We start from the raw sequence: 11698 nt of genomic DNA on the forward strand, positions 1-11698 counted from the left end.
GTGAATTGGCCATTCAGGACTCTATAGTGAGGATTTTCCTTCTGAACCTAATTATTGTGAAAAGAGAAAGAAATGAAAAAGAAAAAGAAGAAAAAAAATTTACCATGGTTTTTGTTATTTAAATCATTACTATTAAACCAGTCATTATTTTGGGGACGCCATACTAAGCAAGCTAAATGCCTCGCTTAGCGGATGTCACTCGCTAAGCGCATATGCCTCGCTTAGCGAGACACCAGCTACAATAACCTTATCTTCTTTTAGCCTGAAACTGAAGTGGTTTCAACATTAATTCACAAAATGGGGGTATCTACTATATAAAATCAAACTAAACATGAAAATATGTACAATTCCTACAAAAAGAACCATAAATTGGAGGAAAGATGCTAGTTTCATGTAACTATTCAATACAAAAGTTAGTCGTAAATAACGACTAACAATGGGACACCTTAGGTTTGTCATACTTTTTTGTAGGAGTAATCAACATGAAAATATAGAAAAATGTATGTTTTATTGCATTACTTTCCTTAATTTTTTAAATAGTGATCAAGGGGTTCCCACGGACCTTAAGAGAATAAAGGTCATTCTTGAGTAGCCCACTCCACCAAGTATAAGGGACATTTGGGGCTTCCATGACTTAACAAACTTTTACAAAAGGTTTGTCCCATATTTTTCTATACTTGTAGCACCACTCACTGAGTTGGTGAGGAATCATATTCCCTCATGGGAAGATGCTCAGGAAAGGAGTTTTTAGACCTTACCCTACTCTAACATACCCAACACCACTAATATATATGCTTTTATTCTTTTTACATGTATCAAGGGAAGAAGTCCAAAGTTTCATGAACCTCTGGATTTGATGTCAAATCCTTTTCAAGGGGGAGGGGATGATGCAATCCTACCCCCCAAGGGCATTGGATAGAAGACTCCAAGAAGATTGAGCCAGAAATGCAGGAGAAAGCCATAGGGTTCTTATGAGCATTAGGGAAGATTTTGGGCCCATGAGCTAAGTATGAGCCCACTTTTCTTTGTAAATATTAGAATAGGTTTTTCTTCTTTTGGGCCTTGTATTTTGGCCATTTTAGGTTTATAGGGCACCTTAAAAATTAAGGGCATCCTACCCTACAAGTTAAGGATACCCTAGTAGTATATGGTTTTAGCCTTGTATTTCAGGGCATTTTGAGTAGTCTTTGTAGTATGGACTTTTTTGTATTTTCATGTATTTTGGCATGGGGTGAGCTTAGCTATTGGAGGGGTGTGAGTAGCCCTCGTCTAGCTTCTCCAGGAAGCTATCTTTCTTGCTTCTCAAGGAAGCTTCCCATTGTATTTTCATGTATTTTGCTATGGGGGTGAGCTTAGCTATTGGAGGGGTATGAGTAGCCCCTTCTAGTTTCTCAAGGAAGCTTTCTTCCTCTAGCTTCCCAAGGAATCTACCTTCCTTGCTTCTCAAAGAAGCTTCCCATGTGCTAGGCTATAAAGAAAAACATGTGTAACACTTGTCATAACTTTGATGAATGAGAAACTTGTGAGACACAATTTAAAGTTCAACTTCTCTCCCTTTCTTCCTTCAATTTTCCATGCCACTTTCTCTCTCTCTCATTATCTTCCTTCATCCATTGAATCTTCCTCTCTAAGCTTCTTATCCAAGACACTCTCTTGGTGGTGAAGCTTCTCCTTCCATGGCTTATTCTCTAGTGGATGGCGCCTCCTCTCTCCTCTTCTCATTTATCTTCTGCTGCAACTCCATGGTTGAAAATCACCATTGAAGGACCTTATTGAAGCTCAAAGATCTAGCCTCCATAGAAGCTTCTCAAGCAAGCTTCCATCACATAATCCACTTTCTCAATGCAATCTCACCAGTCGTAGATGGCATAGAACATTCGGTTCCTTATTCTTCATTTGGTCCTCCTGCTTTTGCTTCGTATCACGTGCGTAGCCCTCGTTCCACGTACAACAATCATATTTAAACATTCAAATGACAAGAAAAGAAGACGAGGTTCAAGCATATGTACGACTGTTAGGAAAATCACTCTCAAACTCTCAAGTAATAAAACAATATTGCGTTGACTTAGAAAGACAACACAACAGCTAAAAACACAGTCAACTAATATTTAAAGTAAATAATTTTCTGAGTGTCGGACACTCCAGAGCCCAATCCTAGAGTGCTACATAAAAGATAAACAATATATAAATATCAAAATATAATTTTACACACCACAGATATATTTTGTCGGGGTTCACACTCTCACGGTCTTACTTATATTCATTGACTATCCTAAGGCTCCAAACCAGATACAATTTACAAGCAACAAATAAATAATGCCAAAAATCACACATTCAGGTTTATTCATTCAAAACAATAACAATTTAGTACAAAAAATCCAGCGTGTTCAATTACATCATTCAGAAGTACAAAACACAAAGCGTCCAATTTTTGTAATTTTATTTGGTTTAACTCTATTGTCCTGTAATTTTTGCCAAAGATAAATTTTAACCTTCCTTACTATTTTTCTAAGGTTTTTCAATGTTATAAATTCATTAAGCTTTAAACCATTAAATTATGTCAACTGGTACTCAAAAATCAACACGCAATTTAGATTCATGAAGTTTTTGCTCAAACTTTATTCTAACTTTTCGGGTGCTCTGAAAATTGATTTTTCTTAAATATTACATGCTATCCTATATTTTTATACCTAATAATCTTATTTTTATGGTCATCAACTAAAGAAAAACAGCCTATACAACAGTACAACCCAGTTTAAATTCGCACTAAAAATTCATTTTTTTTTTCAAAAAGTCACCTAAACTTGTTTTGCTCGTAACTTTCTCTAAAAAATTTCGTTTTAGATGAATCCTAACTCAAAACCTAGGTTTTAATATCCAAGGAACTTATTTTTGGCATCAAAATTTCAAGAAAAACAAGCCAGCATATAGATCCAATACAAGGAAGCATGTACGAAAATTTGAAATAATAACATGTTCAACAAGAAAAATGGATTCAAGGTTTGGAAAGCCACCCCTTACCTCTTGATGAAACTCATGAAATATTTTAGAGAAAAAAAATGAAGCATATTCAGCTTTCAAACTTGGAAAAAAACTTTGAATAAAACGAAAATGGAGTTCCCTAGCTCTCCCAATCAGCTCGTGAGAAATGAGGATCAATGACCAAGTTTTGAGTTTTTTGAAAAGTTTAAGAGAACTTGTTGGAGAAGTTTTGGTGTTGGTTCCAAAGTTATCACCTAATCACATGTTATTAGTCATAAAATGACTACAATTGCCCTTAGTTAAGCCCAAAGTGAACCTCACACAGAGAACACTTTCACACAAAGTTAAATTATACTGCTGCTTAGGATGTCGTATAATTTTGCTAGAAATGAAATTTTCATTTATGCAGTTTCCAAATATGACTAACATGAAACTTATACAATCACATAGTACATAATTTCTACTGTTTAGTTGTTAACAATGCAATTTTACACGTGTAGAAAAAGAAATTAAGAAGGAAATTTTAGGATGTTACAACTCTCCCGTTCTTTTTGAAATTTCATCCTCAATAATTAACTAATCTTGGAAAAGATTTGGATATGATTCCATCATCTTATCTTTGGGTTCCCACATCACGTTACCCTGGTTGCATTTCTCCAAATAACCTTCACCAACGGAATCATAAGTGAGATTATCTCGAAGTGTGCAAAAGCAATTTGAACTTCAATAGGTCCATTTTTTTTACTTGAACCACTGCTCTGTATATGGAGTGCTATGTAAATATCTGGAAACCTGAGATAGTTTTTAAAGTTTTTGTTTTCTTCCAAAATTAAAAATAAAAGTAGTTTCAGATTTACATTAGAAACTATAGAACATGTTTCAGAATTCATTTTCTCATTTTTAACAAATTCTCATAGAAGTCTTTTTTTGAACTCACTCTACTTGAAGAACTGCTATGTGTGGTAAAATATGGAAGTCTTTGTTTTGAACTCACTCTATTATGTGGAAAAGAACATTGCTTTAAATTAAATCTTTACAATATATTTTCAGGTTATGGCCGAAGTTGTTACTCAGTGTCAATTGGATAATGTAAGTATCTCTTTCCTTTGTTTTGAGTATTTTCTATCTCTGCCTTAAATAAGCTTACGGTGAATGGAATATTATTGAATGTAGAAACCTTTCCAAAATTAAGTTGTAAGTTGTAAATATACTATCTCTTCCAAAATCTTTTATTCTCAGTTCATTTTCTCTTTAAAAACTTAAATTTGTATGAAACTTTTTCTTCTTTTTGTTTTTAGATACTCTTCGATTGGACTGATTTGGGTTTTTTTATTAGTCTCGAGGCTGTTTTGGTGCATCTCTTCCAATGCATTTCTATCTATATTTTGTTTCTTTTAGTACTCTGTAAAATATAAGGCTTATCCCGATGCATTTTCTAATACTTTGTTTATTTTTGGCAGGAGTGAAACTATTTTTACATAATCTGCCAAGTAGTTCGCTTATTATGCTGAATGGTGGAATGTTGTTAAAACTATTTTACCTAGACCGGCCACTTTAAAGGACGCAAGAAATTCCAATCATCTAATGCTTCTCGCATCTCCTGAACTTGGCACATAAGGGAATTTAGAACACTGATCCATATATTCCACAATCTCTATAAAGAAAAATCTTTGTAATCAAATAGTTTTTGACATTTAGAGCCATGCATCATTCAAGACAAAATTATAGGACTCCTTGAATCCTTTTCCTTGGTTATGTATCCTTGGCTAATCTTATTTTTAGGAAGGTTCAAGCATCATGTAGTATTTCTATTTCCTTATATATTAGTTGTTCCAGATTATTAAACAAGTCCATGAACTTGCTCAAATCATCAGAAGGGGTTGTAAGTTTTCTATTTCCTTTTAACACTTTATTATTTATGTGTATTTATTTATAAATTATTATAGAATATAGATTATTGTTATCCTTCTTACTAGCTTCTGCTGGCATTAATATGCCTCCTCCTCCTCTTATTCTTATGATTTTTTTTCGAGGTTTTCTTTTTTCAATTGAAAATATGAACTTGGAGATGAAATTCTATATTGCATCTTTGGAACATTGTTTAACCCGTGTTGCTTTTTTTCTCATTTTTTTTCTAATTTTAATATATTTTTTTTATATAAATTTCTATGTGAACATAAATAGCATCTAATATAAATTTTTAAGCAAGTTGTTATTCATTTGTTTTCTATTATCTTTTGACTTATGTCGATATTATATAGGTAAATTTGTTAATATATTATATAACTTATATTATATATACATAATATAAAATCAAAATTCTTGAGATGAACATTTTATTTATAAAATCATGTAAATGAATTTACACATAACTCACGGGATGGAATAGTTTATCTATTTTTTTTAATTTATCTTTATAATAATTTTAATACTAATTGATAATATATAATAATAAAATAAATATAGGCTTGAATGAATGATTTATTACAATTTTAATATTAAATAATTAGTAAAAGGAATATTATTTAAATATATATTTATACAATTTTTTTAATATATATATATATATGTATATATATATATCTATTAAAAAATTAAGTGTCATACATAACAATGACAAAAACAATCTCCTGTCCATGGAATGAGTACAAAAACTAGTTCAAATACAAAACTATTCAATTTTGCTCTTTCAATTAGTATCTGTTAGGTTGTTCCAAAGCTATTGTATAGGGCTATTATGGAACAAAAGAACTTTCATTTTTTTATCAATAAAATGTTATTTGTTATTACTAATTTTTGTTAGTGGGAGGGAGAGATTAATTCGAAACAATATTTAAAAGAACTTTCGTAACAATATTTATGGTATTCTGGATTATTACACTTCAAAAAAAATATTTGTAAACTCAAGTTGTACTGAAACCCACTTATATCTCCATTTCTTGGATGATATACTAGTTTTAACTAGGTCTTTGAGGAGCAACTGTTGTAGAATGATGTCAATCACATCACTTCGTTGGAAAATTCTCACATTGTTAGTATATTAGTCATCATTGCATATTTTTGTTTGTCACATAGGATGGTAGCCGATCCTCTTCAGCTTAGGGATCTCAAGCTCATTCTCACCTCAAGTTCTGAATCACATTTTCTGCTCAATTTTCTTCATATTTAATTTTTCAATTGGATTTTAAATTTTGAATTTAGCGTTTTTGTTTTCTAAACTGATTTTATATCTCCTTATATTTGCATTCACTCTTAGAATATAGGATGAAGTTTCTTTTATTTTCTTTCTTTTGTTCATTTTAGGGGGGGGGGGGGGGGGATTTGTAGATTGGATCATCAAATAATGAAGATCAAATGTAGGGAATGTGAAATGTAGCTGGTTTCCTGCTTATTGATTGATGATACTAATACTAGAAATTTTGGTTTATGTTGTTGATGATATTTGGTTTCATTTTTTAGTGTTTTTTTCCATTTTATTGAATCAGTAGTAGAGGAAGCATTACTGTTGGATCGAGTGGCCTCGGAATAATTAAGAAGGGGGGGGGGTTGGATTAATTATTAACGAACCTTTACTAATTAAAAATCTACCCTTCTTAGGCTTTTACTAAAATGTTAAGAAAGTAAAGAACAAAAATAGAAACTTAATCAAAAGTGAAAGCGCTAATTAAAGTGCACAGCGGAAATTAAAGAGTGTAGGGAAGAAAAAGACAAACACACAAGAGTTTTATACTGGTTCGGCAACAACCCTTGCCTACATCCAGTCCCCAAACGACCTGCGGTCCTTGAGATTTCTTTTCAACCTTTTAAATTCCTTTACAAGCAAAGATCCACAAGGGATGTACCCTCCCTTGTTCTCTTTGAACAACCTAATGGATGTACCCTCTACTAGAACTGATCCACAAGAGATGTACCCTCTCTTGTTCTCAGTCACAGCAACCCAAGTAAATGTACCCTCTACTTGTACCACAATGGATGTACCCTCCAATGTGTTAAGACAAAGTTCTCAGGCGATTAGTCCTTCGAAACATTGTGAAGGGGGAAACAAAAGAATTCTCAGGCGGTTAGTCCTTTGAAATCTTTTGTTTATGGGAAAGGGAAGAATCAAAAGAATTCTCAGACTATGTCGTTTTGAATTCTTTGACAAGGGAGAAGGGAGACACAAAAGAATTCAGGCGGTTAGTCCTCCATTCTTTTGGAAAATGGAGTAGAGAGACACAAAAAGAATTCAGGTGGTTAGTCCTTAGCGAATTCTTTTTTGCAAAGGGAGAAAGGAATGAAAAAGATGAATAACACAAGTTTTTTTATCAAAGAACTTTTCTTGAAAGAAAAAGTTTTGAACAAAAACTTTTAGAAAGATGAAGAGAAATGAAACCAGAAAGTTCTGTTGAAAGAAATGATAGAAGATGTTGAAAGATAGATTGAAAGATAGAATGATTGAAAGAAATGATGGATCATTATTCAAATTCATGCCATGGTCACATATTTATAATCTTTTGATGACTCAAATCAAAGTTTGTGACTATTGGCAATTTCTTTTAAAACTAGTCACTTAGAAAAGTTGTGACTTTTGAAAGAATCTTCAGAAACAAGTCACTTGAAGAATTGTGACTTTTGGAAATGAATTTTTTGAAAACAGTCACTGGTAATCAATTACCATTAAGGTGTAATCGATTACATATCAACAAATGTGACTCTTCATTTTGAATTTTCAAAATCTTAACGCTTTAAAAACATTGGTAATCAATTACATGATAATGGTAATCAATTACAGCTTTGTAAATCAATTTGAAAAGCAATGTTGGCTACTGGTAATCGATTACTACCTTTTGGTAATCGATTACCAGAGAGTAAAACTCTTTGGTAAAAGATTTGTGAAAACTTCATGTGTTACTCAATGTTTTGAAAAACTTTTTAATACTTATCTTGATTGAGTCTTTTCTTGAGTCTTGAATCTTGATCTTGATTATTCTTGATTCTTGATTCTTGAAACTTGAATCTTGAAACTTGATTCTTGAATCTTTGCTTGAAACTTTGCTTAACTCTTGATTCTTTGGCATCATCAAAATAACCTTGGAAGGCATTGCTTCCACAATTACATGATGACACAAGTAAAACATAAGATTTTGATGTATTAACATAAAACCAGAAGCCAAAAATTTTGGATTGTTTAGGAGTTGAAGCAGGTCATGTGAGCTTTGCCTTGCTTTTAATTGAATTTAAGGACAAGCTTTGAGTTTCTTCATTTTCCTTTGCAGATGCCTCTTTGCTAGCATAATAAATATATACAATTATATTCATCCTTTTCTCTTAGTAGCTTATAATTTATTTGCATTCACTCTTAGAATATAGGATGAAGTTTCTTTTATTCATATTTCTTTTTTTTTTTGGGGGGGGGGGGGGGGGCAATGAAGAACAAGTGTCGGGAATGTGAAATGTAGTTGAAATGTCAATGTTGTCTGCTTATTGATTGGTTATACGAATACTACAAATTTTGATTTATGTTGTTCATGATGTTTGATTTCATTTTTTAGTGTTTTTTTATTTTCAATTTTATTGAATTAGTAGTAGAGAAAGCATTACATGATGACACAAGTAAAACATAAGATTTTGATGTATTAGACATAAAACTAGAAGCCAAAAACTTTGGATTGTTTTGGAGTTGAAGCAGATAATGTGTTATAGGCACAAAACACAGAATGAGAAAATAAACTAGCTTCGAGGGCTAGGACCTCTAAAAGGAAGGTAAGGAAGAGAAATTGTATTATTTCAATTCACCTTCTTCTTTCATTCAAGTATGCTATATATAGAAAATTAAGACAAAAGCAGAATTTGGCACTAATGGCCATACTAAGGAATGGTAGACACTAATTATGAAATGACAGACAACCATATACTAGCTTATCTGATCCTATTCTGCCACATCACCAATTCTTAATAGAATTACCAAGTGAATGGTGACAGTTATCCTATTACTTTGCAAAGTTTCTTCATTTTCCCTTGTAGAGGCCTCTTTGCTATCATAATAAATGTATAAAATTATCACTGCTAGAAAAAGAGCATTCTACATCAGTGGAATTGGCATTTCTACGACGGTGGACGCGTGTCTTTAAATCTAATGTCATTGTAGAGGGTGGATGTTTCTACATCGGTCGTAAAAGGATCGTCTTAGAAACACTTGACAAACGAAGTCGTGCCTACAACAGCACTGATGTAGAAAGCATTGCTTTCTACATCGTTGTTGGCTTAAGCACGACTTTGTTTCTCATGTGTTCTACGACGGTCATTTTACGACCGATGTAGTTTGTTACGTGTTCTACGTTGGTCCTTTTACAACCGATGTAGAAAGCTTTGTTAAGCACTAGATGATATCACCACCTGTGATGTTTACAATACAAACAAAATACCATAAAAACTACTGCAATGCAATGATAAAACACATAATAGTTTTCAAGGTTCTAAAAACCCTCCTATGGGCAATGCAACAGACAACTTTTACAAGAGAAAGACAAGTATCAATCTTCTAAATTTCTAAGGAAGTGAGGAAGGAAACTAGTAAATCAATAAGGATAAAACTGCATAATAGTTTTCAAGGTTCAAAGTGTCAATATACACAATGCAATGAATTGATCTTTAATGCTTCATAACAATAAAAACCATATTGATGAGTCTAGCTAAATGAACGATATGACATTTTTATATTTTCACCCAAATTCTTCACAGATAATTTGACGCAAGAATCTAATGACAACAAAAATGGTATTGACACAGCAACATAAAAAATGGAACGAACATGTGTTGAGAAGAAATCATATATGAAAACAACTGACCTCCCTAATATCATCAATAAGATTTACAAAATAAATACTTTGCATATTGAGGAGATATTTCAAAGATATTGTAGGACAAAGCTATCTTGGAACTAAGTCATGAAATTAAGAAATTAAAGTTTTCTAAAATAAAAATTCTCTGAATGAAACAAATGGGAGGAAAAAGAATTTTTTTATTTTCTGGATGAAGCATAAGCTGGTCACACCCTCCAAGCAATAAACAATGAGTTTGACTAAATAGGAAGCAGATCGTGGTCCTTGTCTTTAGGCATTATCTTCTAATTTTCAAAGACATTATAAAATAAGTCAATAACTGGCATATGCAAAGTAGCTCTAGGCTAATTATGAGAGAAAATTTAAGTGCACTTACCTGCATATTACCAATCAGCAATCCGAAAAGAACCAATCCAAGGGTTGCAACAACAATGGCGAACATTATTTCTCCAACAAAAGTGCTAGTAAGAAGACCTTGTCCCAAAGAACTACAACCAACATCATCAATCAAACCAGAGAAGTATGGTATTTTTTTTAATAATCAAGTATGATATTAGTAAGTATGGTTTTAGATAATCAAAATTAATAACCATTTATCTTTAAAATTAATTGGAAATTTTGTAGTGCTTGCTTGTAAACATTAAAATTTTGCAGTGTACACCTGCAACTTTTTTCATTTCCAAAATAGCTTACAATTAAAACTTTATTAAAAGAAATTACAAAGGAAAAAGCTTATCAAAATATATTTTTTCTAAACTCCTTCAAAAACAGTGAAAGCTAAGCATGCACTAATTGAAGGCCCACTTGTTAGTGTTTTCTTAAGAACAAATTACTTTTTTAACTAATTAATAAAATTATATTAAAAATATCCATAAAATTTTTGTTGTTTTTCTTATCAAAATTAAAAAAATTATAGTGCAAAGTTATTGTTTTTATACTACAAGGATGACAATGACAACTCTATTCTTCTCATGGTACTGGGAAACATATTCATCCACTTCTGCCATGGCTTGGTATGGTAGATTTTGATTAATAAACCAACACATCATCTAGGGGCTCATCCAAGTTACTTACTATACATGGAGATCACTAGATAGTTGACCCAAAAAATTAAAATAGAGAATAGATTGATAGAATCTAGAAACTTGAAGTATATAAGCTACTTTTATTAGTCTAATAATTGAGTAAACAAAACACTGCAGCTTGAATTCATCACATGACATACCCATAGAAAGGAAGAGTGTGATTATGGAATGGCAGAGCAGTTGTCCTCACTGGATAATGATATGGCTGCACATGATTAATGGCTGGTGGTGGACCTAATGCATTGTTAACATTCTTCACTATTCCACCATTGGATCCCCCTGTGGATAACATCACAATGTTAGACCTTCATGATGTTCATAATCACCAAAAAGGCCAACTCAATTAATCACTCAAGTAGTGTAGTTGAAAATGATTTTTCACATAAACTGAAAATGTTACAGTCCATATACATACATTAATCAATTGATATATAGTAAGAATGATTTAGATATAATGACGTGAGGTTTACTTTACAATAAAGAAAACATGTAGTTTCTACTAAAGTAGCTAAAAACGAAGATGAATTAATTTGTGTACCTTGTGGTTGCGGTGGAGGTGGTGAAACATTTGAAGAAGACTTTGGGCGATGAGCACCTAGGAAAGCAAGATTGCAATTCGCTCGACGACCATTGATAATTAGATTTGTTGAATCCTCACAAGCCTTCTTGGCAGCCTTAGCCTCCTTGAAAGTCACCTTTTATATATATATTTACCACAAAGATTACAACATTAATTGATTAACATTTATGATTACTATAGCTAGATAGCTTTCAATATATGAATCATGAATTAATTAATTTAATTACCTA

The sequence above is a fragment of the Glycine max genome, chromosome 1, assembly GCF_000004515.6.
Source record: "Glycine max cultivar Williams 82 chromosome 1, Glycine_max_v4.0, whole genome shotgun sequence".
In the NCBI taxonomy this organism is placed as follows: Eukaryota; Viridiplantae; Streptophyta; class Magnoliopsida; order Fabales; family Fabaceae; genus Glycine; species Glycine max.